This window comes from Dermacentor andersoni, chromosome 10 (assembly GCF_023375885.2).
Source record: "Dermacentor andersoni chromosome 10, qqDerAnde1_hic_scaffold, whole genome shotgun sequence".
Classification (NCBI taxonomy): domain Eukaryota; kingdom Metazoa; phylum Arthropoda; class Arachnida; order Ixodida; family Ixodidae; genus Dermacentor; species Dermacentor andersoni.
This window is the reverse complement of record NC_092823.1, coordinates 90626085-90643209: the sequence shown is the minus strand read 5'-3', so window position 1 is coordinate 90643209 and position 17125 is coordinate 90626085. Positions and strand designations below refer to the sequence as shown.

General features: G+C 47.9%; 1 long non-coding RNA gene across 1 annotated transcript in view; it reads right to left on the bottom strand.

Moving 5' to 3' along the window:
- Positions 1-10778, bottom strand: part of LOC129388372 (uncharacterized) — a 44706-nt gene extending 33928 nt beyond the window's left edge. The window contains exons 1-3 of the long non-coding RNA XR_011890413.1: positions 10684-10778; positions 6942-6973; positions 284-351 (exon numbers count right to left, since the gene is read on the bottom strand). This is a non-coding gene — a long non-coding RNA (uncharacterized lncRNA). The remainder of the gene's footprint in view (positions 1-283; positions 352-6941; positions 6974-10683) is intronic.
- Positions 10779-17125: the final 6347 nt, after the last annotated feature.

Below are 17125 nucleotides of genomic sequence, written 5' to 3'. Positions count from 1 at the left end.
AATGTTCATGACATGCAAAAATATAGGAATAATGCAATGAAATCCGTTTTTCTTTTTTAATAACAGTTTTTGAGCAGCATGACGATATGTCCGGTACTAAATATTATTTGTATACTTCATTCACTGCTGGACAAAAAGAGGCAAGCATTCAAGTCATAACTAGAGCTAATTGTCATCACACCGCAATACGGCAGTCATTGAGGCGCGTTCATCACTATGCAACTTAGACATGACGTAGTCATTAGTTTTCCGAAAGCGCAAGAAATATTATAGGAAATCTTACCAGTAGCGGCAACTTTCAATATTGGCTTTCTGTCTATTGTGCTGAAGGTCAGTACAAAATCAGCTTGACTGAAAGAAAAGGATATTCATGCTATTGTATTACTGAACGGTGAACTGCAAAATTACATTAAGCGCCATAAGTGGTGGCATATCCACAAACAAGCGTGCAGACAGCGAGATGTTAGTTATGGACACTAACATGTACGGGCAGTCATGCAGTTTCTTTATGGAACAGGCATACTGGTATTAAAGTTTAACATACCACGTGGCAAACGGTGCAGGGAGAAAGCTTGTGAATTTGAAGTTGCATGTTCAATTTACGTGAACATTACACTCATGTCTGCGGCTCACATCCGCAGAACTTCAACGTTTCCTGTGCTACGTCGGGATCGTCATGCTTCGTGGCTCTAAAGAAATAGATTCTCTCAAATTGACACTGCACGTGATCAAACATGTATTATTGCGCTTTGAAGTTTTCCCTCGCATACAACCAGCCATTATAAGAGGTAGGCACTTGCTTTTCCAACCATTAAAATACAGATATTGATGGCCCACAGCTTGTTAGTATATGCTTTGCCTGCTCTTCTTTAATGAGTGAAATTTACATAGCCGTGTATCACAATACGACCCCACGAATAAAGTTAATCCAAAGGCTTAGCATGTATTAACATTTTTCGGGCGTGCAACTTAGAAGTAAGCCCATGGGGAGAAATACTTTAGGCGATCGGCAACCATGTTCAAAAGATTGTTTCTGCATTCTCAAAAGAAGCAAGTGCATGGTGTGAACGAATGGTAATACGCAAGTGTGTCCTCCTGTGCACCAGTGCCTGCCAATATATTTGTGGTAGGCGGCGAGAAGAGGTAGCAACAGTGGCCACAGTTTATTTAGGGTTGCCAGCCATGGTGCAGCGGGCTCTCGGGAGCGGCCGGTACCGCGCCCGCTCAGGTCGAGCGCGCTAGTTCGCGTTATATTCACGTGAGCCCTCTTCTTCTTCACGGTCCCTCAAGGCGGTAGTCGCAACCCCCCTCCTAGTGCGAAGTTCGATTGAAACATGCGAACAAAGTGCGCGTCTCTGTGTATCTGTTTCTTTCTACGTCCTCGTTCAGTCGCGCTTATACACTCTATCACGGATTCTAACCAACTAGCCCGCCAACGTGTTTTAACAAACAACAGACGCTGCAAGAAGTGCAGGTAAAGTTCAGGTTGCGGGAAAGGGCAGAAATGGCTCTCTGGTGGTCGTGGCTGAGAGTGTCTCGACAAAGGGTGCATTACCATGTACATTAAAGACGTCGTCTTACGTTATTGACATCTGCGCGTTCAGTGCGGTACAACCAGGCAAGCACAGTCGAGGCGTATTCGCCGGTTGCTGGCGCGTGCCGAGCATTCAGGCCGTTGAGGGGAACACCGTTGAAGACGGTGTCGTCGAACGGCGTGCCATAGTAGCGGTGGCTGAAAATTGCGAGTGGTCGCGTGTGTGCCTTGTTGTCGTTGCTGACTTATGCTGCGTCAAAATTTCAGGTGCGGTACGAGGGTGGCGTATTGTGACGACGAGCAAGACCTCGCAGTCGAGATGGAGTGTTCCGTCCGGCCGCTGCTCATTTGTTTCGTAGTTGTCAGGGATTTCGTCAGCGGGGTACGGAAAGCAGATGCTGTAGTCATTGATAGTGTGGGGTTCACGCAATCTGAGTGAGCTGTCCCAGACAGCACCGGCAGTGTAGGTTGTGAGCGAGGACAAGGAACAGTGATGCTGTAGTGCGAAATCACGACCTGCTGAAGGTTCTCGTAGATACCCGGGCCTGGTAGAAGTCGGAGCTCCGAAAGAAGACCGTCTGGCAGCTCACGACTTATGTGAAGACTGCGCGTGTGCTGGTAACTCAAGTTGTTGGCGTAGAAGTGACTTTCGAGATGAAACGCAGATGGCAGAGCTGCTCCTGCAAAACTTCGATAGGCCATGAATCCGCGAAAGCTGCGAGTACAGAACATTGGAAGGCTCGCCTCCTGGTGGTTGCGGCGAAATTTCGAATACCGGTAGCAACAGGGCTGCGGTTGTCGCAGAAAGCATCGCGAAAGTTGTGCTTGTGGTGTCGCCGTGCCTGTGGGAAAGCCTCCTGAATTAATGACGGGCGAAGTTCCCCCGAACATAAAGCGGATACCTTGCGGAAACGACCAAGGAAGGAGAGCGGCAGGCCCTAGCGCAGCCGAAAGCGCTTCTCTTTGGTCCATTGAATTCCTTGCAAGCAGTCGTCGCACCACTGCCTTTGAAATCGGGAGGAGGCTTACGGACCAAGTAGAATTTTGATATTGGGGCCGACGCGTGCTGGCGATCGGCGCAAATGAACGAAGGCGTTGTGGGACGACAAGACGCGGACTGACGCATCTGTTGAAATGACGAGAGCTGTTACTGGGCGCTCGAGATGGCGTAGCGAGCAGGGGCGACTTCCCGCAAGTCGTCGTAGAATTCGGGGCCGGGAGGTGGGAATCGGAGCCTGGAAGGCAGCCGGAGCCTGAAACCTTGTTGAGAAGGAAGAGGTCATCCAGCTAGATTAACCAGATATCCGATATGTCGATGTGGAATTCCAGGACAGCCTACAACCGCAGGACGTCTGCCGGACCACGTAGGGCCACACCATTCTCGTTTTGATAGAGTCGGTGCGCTCACGCTAGCATGGCTGTGCTCGGTAATCCGGGTCAACCATTCGTGGGAGGCGTCGCGAAGACGTAGGCGCCGTGGCTACAGATTATTTAGGAGAGCCAGCCATGCTGAAGCTGGATCTCAGTAGCGGCCGACACCGTGGCCTCTCAGTTTGAGCGCGCTAGCGTGTCCTATTCTCGCAGCATATGCACGTGAAGCCTCTTCAGCGGCTTTGAAGGTGATAGTCGCACTGCTACACGGCGAGTTCTGGGCAGCCTGCTGACGAAATCAATGCATGTAGAGCGACGTCTGTGTTGCCTTGCTGAGCATGTGCGACATTGTCGCTATGTACATAGTAGATGTCGTTTTTCTGTGCTTAGCAGCAATCTTATGAGTTTAATCAAGCACTGGTTCTTCTTGAATAACCTAAGTCAACCTTAAATATAGGTATTTCATAATTCCTTAGGGGCAAGCCGACAAAGACTCAATATTCAAACCATCGTTCATTCGGAACTGCCTTATCCCAGGAACAAAGATGGCTGCTCCTCCAGCCGAACGCGCCCGCCGGCTCCGTCGGAAGAAGCTGGTCCTGCTGTTTCTTAATATTTTAGTGAGGAGTGTTTCCTACAGACAACATAGCAGAATTGTTTTTTCTTTCCGAGTTTCAGTATTGAGTACGTAGCTTCTGGCTGAATGTCACCGGCTGACTGTTGGTTGGTTACTTAGTTTGGGTTTAATAACACAAAGGCAACTAATGCCATGCTGCGCCAGTCACAAGACAAGAAGACGCTGAACGCTTGGCAGCACGCCTCATTTGTTGGTTTGGAACACAAACACGGGATGAAGAAGAAAACTTTGGCGTGCGAGTCGCTTTCTTTTGAAAGCACTGTCAGAGGAGAGAGGCTAATGTCAGATCTCCGGCTGCATTGTTATGAAACCCTAGCTGGCTTGAGGTGAAGCCCATTGTCAGTTTGCCTCTTGTGGTTTTTCCCTTATTGGTGAAAAAAAATTTCGCAAGATATTTTTTATTTTTCTTGATTACGCTTATACTGGATCTGTTTTGCACATTTAGATAGAAAATAATTTTTTTTTACTGGTACTTACACATCTCTTCCTTAAAGGATTAAGGAAGAGCGCAGAAAATCCAACATATGCCCGACCGTGAACTGCTATCACGCTTCCTGTTCGAGTGGGAAAAGGTTTTGAATGGCCTTTGTTGGGACACGGCCGCCTCGTTGCTTCGTCTTGCAAGCGCGAGTGTGTTCATCATCTCTTGGGGAGACCTCAGTTGGTTTTGCAAGTTTCCGCATAAGACGGGACATTTCTTGAATAATTACCAGCCTGACATACATTTCTATAACTTTGCTATTGCCCCATTTCTGAGACATGTATGCTGACCGGAACTGCAGCAAGGCAACTTTTTCGCCAAAAGGTTCACTTAGACGCATCTTGTACTATAGTTTGCGGTAGGCCTCTGCGCCCGTTGATCGTCTCATGCATCGACGTTCTCGTGTGGTGTCATCGTAAATCTTCGACCAAATGGCAGATAAGCTGTCATCAGCGCGCATGGTTCACCGGCTTGATAAGCTAAGAGGCCTGGAATTAACGATGGCTTCCAGTTCAGTCAGCACGCACCGTTATGGCTTTTAGGCTGTTAGGAGTATCTTTCGAAGCGGTATCTTTACGCTTGTATCCACACCACGATGCAGCGCTAAGAAAAACAAACATTTATTTTATGCCTTCACCGCTCATGTACGAGGTGGCAGCTGCATGCAATGCATTTGAGGACGCTTTTGCAGATATTTGGCGTTTTCTTAAACGTCCTCCCGTTGTCGGAATAGATGTTGGGAAGGCTTCAACCCAATAAGAAAGCTCGGAGGGGATAGAGAGAACCACGGAGAGCATAAGGATATAAGCAAGGAAAGTATAAGGAACGCAACGAGAGTTGAAAGAAAACATGATAGTGCCACATGCATTCATTTATGAGTTTTGTATTCTGAAGTGCATGCACTTGTGTAGAAGAGAAAGGAAACGCTTTCTTGGCGGGCATTGATAAAGATGAGGACTCCAAGCTGTCTCGTTGTACGAGGGCTAATCCAGAAATAAGGTTTCCATCAATTTTAGAAATAGACAAAATTGTGTATTCTCATAGAGATTTACACGATTGGAAAGATGGAGCTTTGCTCTATTTTTCTACATAGTCACCATCTTTTTCTACGCATTTTTGAAGACGGTGCTACAATTTCGGTATCCCGATGTCGTAGAACTCCGCCGCCAACTCGTTGAGGAAGCGTTTCACCTTTTCTTTGACTTCATGGTTCATCCGGAAGCGTTGGCCACTAAAATGTTCCTTTACCTTGGGGAACAAGCGATAATCACTAGAATTGAAGTCTGGACAGTACAGTGGGTAGGGGATAACAGTCAAGCGAAAGTTTGTCAAAAGTTCCTGGGCTTGACTGGAGATGGGAGGTCGGGCGTTGTCGTGAAGCAGCGTTACACCGGCTGCCAGTCGTCCTCGCCAGTGGTTCTGGATGGCTCGCCTGAGTTTTCTTAGTGTTGCACAATAACTGTGTGAGTTGATTGTTGTCCCACGTTCCATGAAATTGATCAGCAGTATCCCCTCACAATCCCAAAAAACATTGGGAATGACTTTGCCAGCAGAAGTTTACTTGAACTTCTTTGCAATACGTGACTCTGGGTGACGCCACTGTTTGGATTTTCATTTCTTTTCGGGAGTGAAATGAAACACACACGTTTCCTCTACCGTAGCAATGGATTTCAACAATTCTTCCTTATTTTCTTGACACTTTTGAAGAAACTGGTGAGCGCAGTCAAGGGGGTTCTTCTTGCGGTCTGATGTCAATAGCCGTGGTACCCATCGCTCACAACACTTGTGATACCCCATTTTTTCATTTAAAGCGCTTTCCACTGTACCGTAAGAATTCCCAGGAATCTGAGCAACGAGTTCACGCAATGAGGTCCTCCTGTTTTGAAGCACTTCGGGTTGGACCATCTCGATAACCACCTCCAAAACTGACGGTCTTCCACTCCTTTCTTCATCGTTGACTTGCTTCAGAGCGGCACTAAACTCCCTGCACCACTTTCGGACTTGTTGAACGGACATACACTTTTCACCATACACCTCCGTCAACTGACGATGAATATCCACACGTGGAGTCCTTTTGGCGTGCAAAAAAGCGAATTACGGAACGAATCTCGCACTTGGCGGGATCAACAATGGGAACCTCCATATCGCACGGGTGCTGAGCCAAGAATGAGCGGCGCAGCTAAGCGCGGCCAGGGGCAACCGAAAGTGGGGGAACAGCCACGCGCAGCAGTGTTGCCGGATTTCTCCTCGCACCTTCCCGTGCGGTTGGAGCTCTTTGGGAACCTTATTTCTGGATCAACACTCGTATTTCGTTTCTAATGGGCAATAACGTTAAGACTCAGAACTGTGGCAGCATAGGCCTCAGCAAACTTTAGTATAGTGTAGGACATTTTTTATTAAAAGGAACAAATGGTAGTTGTATAATTGCTTGGCGGAAGTTTTTGCTTTAGGCGTGTGTAACGACACCAAGTAATTAATTGAGCAAATTGTCTACTGTGTATTGGAGTAAAAATTGGCACGTCGCGTGAAATGCAGTGGACGACGGCAGAATATAAGGTGGGGTGATTGGAATAGGAAAATAAAACGCATACAAATGTTTCGCGTGCCGAAGACAGAGTAATAGAAGCTCACGCCGGAAAAATGATTCCGTCTTGCACTAGGAAGAACGGCGACTGCTGATTGGTATTAGATTTATAGCAGGATAAATGTATCAGGCTGCCTCCACATTTCTACAGCTTTACTAAGAATTCTACCTGCATGTAAATAGGTGGATTGCAAGTAGCATGGTTGATAGAAATTGGTGACGACATGTTGTGACAACCATGTTCGTTATATATGTGTGCCAAAAAGCAGAGACAAATGGAGTGACATAATATTTCAAAAGAGTAAGAACCCTCCCTCTTTAAGAGGCAACATACTTTTTCTTCCTCCGGGCGTCATCGCTGTCCGGCTGTAAAAAAGCAGGGATATGTCATCAATCAGATAGTGTAAGGAACCAAAGCTTACCAACTTTACCACCTGTTTTACAGGCCTGATAAGACTTGTAAACAGACGATACATAGGCACTGTTAGTTTTAATGAGGTTAGCATTCTTAGGATGCTCGAACCACTGCCCTATCTGATTTATTTATTTTTTGTGCCTTTATCCGTTCTCCAACCAACTTGCCTCACTAAGTAATCCATAGTCTAATGACTAGTGCATAGGCCTGCTCTGTTGAGGGAACCATGTTTGAAACCAAGCGCTGGACCGAATTGGCTTACTGCGTGTGTGGTACTGGGTATGTGTCTTAGAGTATGTGGCGCATTTAAAGGAAACTTCTCGCTGCCAACCTGGGTAACTCATTGTGTGCCGCTCATTCAAAAACACTTGTCGCGCCAACTTGATACCTTCTCACACATATTGAGGCAATCTTGACTGAATCTATGCTAAGAGACGCGCCAAGCGTGGTCTTCGTGGCAGTGTGTCGCAGTGTGTGGAGAGGTCGAGAGGGATGCGTGTGAGAGAAACCCAACTTCACACAGGTCTCAAACCTCACGCATTTCGCTTGTGGATATATACGGTATGCCACTATATTACGGCAACGCTAAATGCAGAAGCGTCGACGTTTATTGACGTTCTGCCGAGAGTTTTACACAATGCTCATAAAGAACTAATAGAAGCTACTCTGCTAAAGGCGAAAATTTACTGTAGTTTATAGGGAAACTGAGGCGCGTTTTCAGTTCGGTTTTTTTGCTAGCAGAGCCAGAAATCAGAGTGTAGTCATCGGCATGGGGATAAAATGTTTGTTCTCATTTCTGTGCGATAATTTCGCTGCTAATGAAATGTCGAACATGTAACGTTTTGCTTCTCGAGGTAAATATGAACACGAGTCATTGTATTAGATCACCTCTGTCAAAGCATAATTAATCTGAACTGGCAGCCGACAAAGGTGCAATGATAAGAGCGCTGAACGTGCACTTGTATCGGATGCACGAGTTCCCTACTAGATGCTTCCAGGTATGGTACAGGTAGGGTACTCAATGTCTGGTTATTCACTATGATTGAACTAATTCACCGTAGTTCGATTACGCGACATGTTTTCCTTAGGCGCATGCCGCGGCAATTTTTCGTATCACGAGTCAACTATCAAATCGTCGCTCAAAACGAATGCGTAGGCGCAACTGTTCCCGTTAGTAACGTGATTTACTCCGCAAGGAACGACGACGAACACCAACACCAAGCGGCAAAAAAGTTCTGATTTAGTACATTTGTTTCTTCATATCCCTCGTACCACAGTTTCACATCAAGTCTGGGCTAAAAATTTCCATTACCATTACTAAAAATTTCCATTAATTAATCGTTTCTTTATTTCATTTATTAAGCGCAAGTAATTTCCCCTATGTGATCCTTGGTGTCGGTTTTTGTTGGCTTCATATGCTACACTCTAAGAACAGTTTACACCCTTTGGCGTGCCGCTTCTGCCACACAACAATAATCGTCATCTGCCTTGATGCGTTTCCTTTCTTTAACGCTGCGAGCCCGGAACTTTCCAGTAACGAACGGCACACGCGTTATCAGAAGGGGCACTCCAAAGGGTGTAAACTGTTTTATGCTCCCTACCGCACAGGGGAGCGGATCCAATCCCGCCGGTAAGTAACTATTTTTTGTCGCAATCACAGTTATAGCTAGGCCGGAGACAGGTGGTGGCGGCGGCAGCGGTGGACAACAACGCCAACAGAAATGGCTATTGAAATTAGCTCATAACAGCTTACGCTCTAGAATCGCCAGACATCGGCCTCCTTTTGGCGCTCAGCTGGCAATCCTGCTGCTCAACTTCAGTAGCAGCCTGCTACGGTGCCCAATAACTATGTTAATTGTAAAACTGTGCGCATGCACACTAATTTAGGTCAACTAGGAACCGTGAAGTGTAATCAAAATGAAATAAATAACGGTAATTTAGAAGCTGAACGAATACGCATAAAAGCAGATAATAAAACTGCAATTCGACGAAATAAACTACTAGATGGAGATGAAAATTGTAACCAATAATCAAAACATCACCGCCCAAGCAGTCCGTAAATATGGTGAACCAGCGAAGCTGCAATGTGCGGCCCCGGTGACTATCACTTGGTTAATCTCGATGGTTCGTAGAACGACGGCTTGGTACGCTACCGGATCCTCGGTATACAGTTGCAGCTTGAGCTCGGCTGCACGAGCCTGTTCTTGTACCCGGGCTGCAGCATTGGCACGGCGTAGACGAGCTCGTTCCTGGTTCTGCTCGCGGCGTTGCCAATTGAAAACGGCCTGCTTACAAGGAGTACGTATGACGCATCGCCTACCCATTTCGGAGCCGGAGAGAAACTGCTGCGCGCGCGTTTGGCTGCGGCGTAAAGCAACGACGTCAGTACTGGCGCAGCTAACCCAACCCCACTTGGATAGCACAAGGCATTTTCACTCTGATCCGCGAAGTCATGTTACCTGGCCCCACTGCCATACAACCTAATGGGGATGCTCCCGAGTAGGCAACAGTGATTTTGACGTCACCGCTTTCATCACGTCAACCTTGTGAATAGACATTTCGCGTCATGTAGCGTCACCTCATTGATCGGAGTAAACAGGCCTTGTGTAATCTAGGCGGTGTTGGCTAATCGCGCGCCTCTCTCTTTTTCTCTTTCTTCTTTTTTCGCGCATGCTCATGGGATTGCGCCGGAGGAGTTTTCAGCGTACAGGCGACCGCCAGACGGACGGATGGATGTATAGGCTAGTCATTTACAGCTTCGCTGTGAACAATTGGGTAGGCAATGTCGGGGACACAACCGCATTAGTGTCCGTAAAATGTCTTGTGCGAGCTGCTGAGGGTGTAAGTCCATATGTGGGCACTATGATAAGAAAGTTTGTAATTGAGTACGCAAGTACCCACTTATTTACGCATTACGAAGCTAACATGCTTACCTTATGATAGGTCTAGTGAGGTCCTATGCACTAATCTTGCAATGGTGCTCGCATCTTAGTCGTAAGGAACCCGTTATGGTCAAATGTAATGGACGCGAATAGGCAACCCTCAGGCTGCTGGCCCTAAGCTCGTCACGCTATTTCTGGACCTCGCATGTCTAATGTGGGGGCTCCATGGCCGAGCAATCGTCAAGTTTCTCTAATGAATTGCGAAATTGTAAGCCTCATAACTCCAGATGTCAACATGTTTTAGTTTGAGAGGAAGCTCTCTCAAAGACGACCATCCTCGCTCAGATGGACAAATGTACTACCAAGCTGTGCTTTCCTGAACGCCATGCTGGAGGCTAAAGTTAGGTCTGATTCGGCAATACGTGGTGCGAAAACAGAGCCATCTGTGCATACGACCGATGCATGATTGAGTGATGGCTTCTTTCTTTCCCACAACAATAGCAAAGTAAGGGGCGTGGGTAGTATTCTATAAAGATATATGCAATAGTAGTGATATATGTTTTTGCTAAATGCGGTTTTATCAAGCTACCGCCGATACTTACCTATCTGTGAGACGCTTTATAAGAGAAGGAATGACTAAAGTGACTAATGTAAGGATCAATCGAAAGAAGCTTAAGACATAATGAATACGTATCTCATTCGTTCAATAGTTGATGGTGTCGTCAGAATACACAACAGTAAAATGTAACATTGGATAATCTTAGTCTACTAATACTCACCTTTTCAATCCAATTGCTGTAGAGAGTAACGCTGACTCCGCCTCTGTGCGCTGAGCCAGTATGCTTAGACATCCAGCAAGCACGATTTTTTACATTTGGTGGTGGACGTCCTCCCCACAGTAGCACAACGGGCTCGGTTTGACTGACAAGCTGCATCGAATGAAGACAACTGTCCACTTTGCTGTTTCGTACTTCACATTGAGGATTACAATCTGACGCGATCAGCTCTTTGAAGAGAATGAATTACTATAATAATTGGGAAATGTAGAGAGGTTGGCCGAAAAGTGAAGCCTCTGGCCTGTTACTCTACGTAGGGCAAGGCGAAGCGTGGAAGAAAAAAGGTCACAATGGGGAATGATAATGGCAGGAACGAGGTGAAGGGCACATTGCATAAATATTATCACAAGCGTGAGTCCAGCCCCGTGTCGCCTAAGAAACGTGAAAGTGCACGCAATATCTCTATCGTCTGCCGACTCTGTGGCAATGCGCCTAGCAAGAGGTCCTCCGACAGTAGTCTATTGTATAAATGTCTCAAGGTAGCTGTCATTGTCAGTCTTTTGCGCGCATACTCAGGGCACACCACGAGCACATGGTCTATAGTCCCTACAACGCCACACACTGAACAGTCCGGGGAGTCTGTCTATCCAATGATGTGCAAGTATTTGCGGGCAAAGGCGACGCCTAATCGCAGTCTTTGTATCAGGCATGTATGAGGGCGTGGAATCCCACGCAAAACAGGAAATTGCATATCCGGGTCCTGCCTTTTAAGGTGGACGTGACGAGCGTCTGGCTGGGCCCAGTACCTTCTCATCACACTCCTCAATAATTCCGACAGGAGGCATGCGATGTCCGGTCTGCATAATGGCGCTACCGTTCGCAGGCCATTGCTGAAGGCGCGCGTTGCTGCAGCATCGGCCATCTCATTACCATTGAGCCCACAGTGTCCCAGCATCCATTGGAACACTATGCGGTGGTGTTTTTCTTGAGCGCATGAAAGTAGCTCGGTGATCTGCAGTGCAAGAACCTGATATACGGTGTGGCGCAGGAAGCATCCCAAAATTGGCAGCGTGAGTTTTGAGTCCATGCAAATGCACTACTCTTGAGGTCTTTCCCCGCAGATGTGGCGAATCGCTTCCCGAATAGCCACAAGCTCTGCAGCGGTTGATGTAGAATTATGACCCAGAGTGAAACCTCGAGTCATCTCTTGGGCTGGTATCACCACAGATGCTGTCGATGCCTTTGGTAACGCGGAGCCGTCCGTGTAAGCATGAACATATGTCTGGTATTCTGACCAGATGTATGCCAGAGCAAGTTTTTGTAGTCCGCTAAGGGTAACCAATGATTTCTTTAGTGGGCCGGGGACATGCACGCATACGGAAGGTTGAACCATCACCCACGGTGGTTTGACGGGTGATATGGAATGGCATAGCCTGATGTTATTTGGGGTAGATGGCACTGGAGTGCACTTGTGAAACTGCTGCCCGGCCTCTCATGTAGAACCGACGTAAATGGATGGCAATGGTGTCGTGTCAGTAAGCGTAAATACGCACGAAGTGGTTTGTGGGACAGGTATACCGATAATGGGCATATGCGGGCTTCCTCAATTGTGCCTTTGTTGGAGGCACGCCGTGGCAAGACGAGGCATAATTTGAGTGCCTGTGCTTGAACGCTCTCTAATGTCCGTAAGCAGGAAATGCTCAAGTTTGAGATTATCGGGAAGCTTTCTCCAATGTAGCTTACGAATTGAGGACTGATAAAGTCGTAGTAATCAGCCTTCCGCGGGGCCCCATTTTATGCCTGCTACGAAGCGAAGAACATGGCAAAACAGATAAAGTTTTTGCTTCAACATATTGCCATACCTCGACCATGGCAAACCGTGGTCAATGATAATGCCCAAGAACCTGTGGTGGAAGACATGAAGTATTATAACACCGCTAGTGGAGATCGAGTAGCGGCAGACGGATTTGCGCGTGAATGCAACCACAGCACATTTTCCAGCAGCTAAGAGCAATCCATGACGCCGTATGTATCGCAAAGTAGATGACACAGCACGTTGTAATTTCGCACGTAGTTGTGGGCGTATTGTACCAGAAGTCCAGATGCAGATGTAATCTGCATATGGACTGATGTGGATGCGAGCTGTAAGCTCGCTCACCAGGCCAATCAGTGCCAGATTAAATAATGCTGGGCTGCGAACTCCTCCTTTAGAAACTCCACGGCATACCTGCTGACGATTGGTCTCTCCGTCAGGCGTGGACATGTAAACGAAACGGCCGCTGAGGTAGCTCACGCTCCACAGGCAGAGCCGCCCGCCAATGCCCAAGTGATCTAGGGCATCGAGAATTGCTTCATGAAGGATGTTGTGGTAGGCCCCTTTGAAGTCTGAGAAAACAGCGGCGACGAGTCGGCGTCGACATTATTCATGTTCCGCTGTCGTAACGAGGTCAATGACGCTGTCAATCGAAGAATTAGCCCGCCGAAAACCGGTCATGTTCGGATAAAGATAATTTCTCTCCAGAAACCATTCGCGCCTCGCCAGGCCCATTCGTTCCATAACTTTTCCAACTCAGCTGCTGGCTAATACAACTGGCCGGTATAAGGTAAGCTCATAAAGAGTCTTTCCAGGCTTCAAGAGAGCAACCAGGTGGCTAATCTTCCACTGCTCCGGAACAATGCCGGAGAGCGACGTGTCGTTGTAATAATTGAGCAGCGCAGTGCGACCAGGCCTGCCAAGGTGAGAGAAAGACGAGTACAAGATCCCGTCAGGGCCAGATGAATGCCGATACGACGCAACAGTAGCCTCTCATTCAGGCATCGTAAAGAGCAAGTCGTAGTGGTCACTTGGGGAAGGTGGCGCAAGAACTTAGAATTGGATTGAGGCTGGTTGAATTGTGCCCACAATCATTTTGCAGAAATCATCCGCTACCTCTACAACACTGCAGCGTCGGTAAACGGCCAGAGCACTGAAAGGGTACCTTTCTTGTGGGGGTAAACGTAGGCTCCTGACAACATGCCAGATACGTGACCGCGGCTTGCGAGGATACAGTGATAAACAGAACTTTCTCCAGCGCTTCCTTCCTAATTGCTGGAGATGGCGCTTTGTTTGTCGTTGAGCTCGGAGACAAAGGGCGAGATCGTACGTGGATTTCATCCTTCTGTATTTCCTTTCAGCGCGCCGTCGGACTCTTGAATTCCCCATGTATAGGAGACCCGGGTTTAGGCGCACATATGTTCCGCGTGGCCTCACCGAGGGCGGACGTGATAAAATCTTCTATTTGCATTGATGACTCGATATTCGCACAGAATTCTCCACGAATGCCTTAAACGTGGGCCAGTCTGTGCACCGCACATGAGACGAAGTAGTAGGTGCGAACCACTTCACGCAGATATACGTTGGTGTGTTATCACTGCCATGTGTTTCTACATCACTGAACCAGCTAATAGGGGACTGTAGTCGTGAGGAAACAAACGTCAGGTCCAAGCAGCTACTATAGGACGTGCCACGCAGAAACGTAGGAGAGCCATCGTTAATATTGACGAAATCCTGTGATTGCATAAAGTCGGGCAGGGCTTACCCTCGGTTATTCATTCCTGCACTTCCCCATTGGGGGTGATGAGCATTCAAGCCGCCCACAATAAGATGAGGAGCTGTACAACTCTGAATTGCTGAAGACAGGTACAAAAGATCAATATGATCTCTGGGTAGAATGTAGCCGCCGAGTATCGAGAAGAACCATTCTTTAGGCGCTAATGTCAAGCAAATGTAGCGGTTCGTGTTGTGGGACTGGAGGAGATGGCGGTAGTGGGAAATATCTCGGCGTATGCACACTAACACCTTGCTGGTTTCATCAGCTTCTTGAGACCACAGCAGTACATATCCAGAAGGCAGAAAGCATGCTGGGCTCACATATCACAATCACAGGGAGGCGGTATTTCTGGGCGTGCTGTCGGAAGTCACTCAGGCGACCATGCAGGCCTCGTGCATTCGACTGAATCACTACACTGCGACGTATGTGTATCGACACAGAAGAGGGGCTGTGTAGTAGAGCCATAACGAATTACTGCAGTGCTGCCAAGAGCGGCTCACTTGCGTCCAAAAACTGAAGAACAACCCTTGCTGTTGGTGTATTGAGGCCTGAAAGCAGCGTGCTGTTTCAGAAGAACGTTCACCTGCTGGCCTTCCGGCTTGTCTATATTGTCCGCTGGAACGGCATGGAATGTTGGGCACGTTGGTACGACGACCTTGCATGACAGAGCAGGTCATTCCACATCAGAGTGGGTGAATAATACACCCGCATCTTTCTGAACCACCGTGGTAACATGGGGCGCTGCAGCAGGGTGCGCCTTATCATTGTGTGGCTCAAGACGTTAAGGCAACGGAGCTGAGAGTTGCTGGGACGGTGGCTGAGCCAGACTAGTGGCGTGTGACACTGGGCGTCGGCGTCGGGAACGAGGTCTGCGGCGACGAATAGACGCGGCCGCTTCTTGGAGACTTGAGTTGTCTTTTACCATCTTATTCAGGATGAGCCTCTCGTTCTTCATCATAGGACAGTCTTCAGCGGTCGCCTCATGAGCGGCGAAGCAGTTGGTGCACTTGACAGTCTCCGTCATGCAAGTATCATGCTGGTGTGAGCCGCCGCATCGACGGCAGGATATTTCGCTTCTGCGACAGCACGTGGCCAATCTTGTTGCATATGTGGCATTGAACAGGCCTGGGAACTAACAGACGGACAGGATGCCGCATATAGCCCACCTTAACGTGAGATGGGATAGAGTCGGCTTCAAAAACTACTTGAACGCACCGTGATCGGCTGAAACGATGAATGTCGACTATCCTGGCAGTAGAATTAATGAGTGTCCACAGGTCGCTGTCCGTTATTTCAAGGTCTACATCTGTAATAACTCCAGCGGAAGTCCGTTTTCCATGAGAGAGATAGGGGCGGACTGGCATACCGCCTAACACTCCAATTTCTATGACCTTGTCTACTGACACCCAAAATTTGACATCTACCGTAAGGACAATCTTCCATGCGTTGATTCTGACCTCTTGGACTTTTCCCGGAATCAGCTGGTCAAAAAACTGGGTCAGCCGCTGTCTGTTATTGGTATTCAAATTAGCCGTCTCCGTCGTGGCTACGAAAACCATAGTGAACCCGTCAGATGCGTCAACATTCTCTTTGGGCAACTCCCTCGCTGCTTATGTCCGGCGAAACACGCCAGGTTTGTCAACAGTCTGTGTAGTTGACTCACCCGCTGTTGATGCCTGGCGCAACTTTCTTTTTAGGTGGTGCGATTCAATAGGTGTGAAGCTGCTATTGTCGGAATCCATCTCAATCACCGTTGAGTCATCTGCCGAATCCGGAAGCTCCACGTCGGTGACGGCCGTACCAAAGGAGGCATCAACCGGCCGAGCAGCAGTTTGGTCAACTGCGTCCACGGGAAGCTGCACTGGACGTGTTCCCGCCAAACCGAAGGATGAGGCGATCACTGTGTACACACAATATTAAAAATTACAGAAAATTGGAACAGCCGAAAACAAGATGTTTTCTATAGTTCACTGTGCACTGGGGCCCCCTGGGTATGTGGCATTGGGGCCTCGGGGTATGTGGCCCGGGGGCCAATGTTTATGAGCCACTGAGTATGTGACACCGAGTATGTGCCACTAAACATGTGCAGCTGGGGCCATCAGATATGTGGCACTTTGTATGTGTACCTGTTCAATGAGCCCCTGATAGCAAGATGAATACTTGTGGCGAAGTACCTACCACTGGGGCCGCTCGGAGTTTTTGGCACTAGGACAAGTGGGTAAGTGGCACTTGGTATGTGGCGCTGTATATATGCCACTCTTCATTGAACCTCCTTGATGTCAAGGTGTGTCATTGGGTATTAAAGAACAATTGCCTGCGTTGCAAAATCTAGGTAATGCTTCGCGTTACGCAGATGTCAACTTTATTCGGATCTTAAAAGTTCGCAAGCCATTAGGAAGCAAACTGACCATTTCGGCTTAATTGCGATCCATTATTGTGAGTTTAGGGCCCCTAGACAAAACGAGGATGTACATAGGAAAGAAACAATCGCGGACTTTGTCTAATAGGAGGTTATTTACACAAAGAAGAGAAACGAAAAAGAAAGAACAACGACTAAAGCAAGAATAAACAAAGAAACATCAATTCAAAAAAAAAAACTCGATGCCCTTTCACTCTGTAAAGAAGGATGACCAGGGAAGCTGTGTATGAGTACCCCTTGATGGCGAATTGCTCCTCCGGCGCGCGTCGGTCCGGCATCGCACTATCTTCGGGATCGGACCGCGTATGGGAAGTTTTGTGTCTGCGTACGGGCATGATCCTGAGGGAAGTAGCCCTCAACAGCTTCGCTGTAGAAAAAGAAATGCTGCAAAACCCACCTCTCGCGTGACTGTCGACAGAAATGTGTTAACATTGAA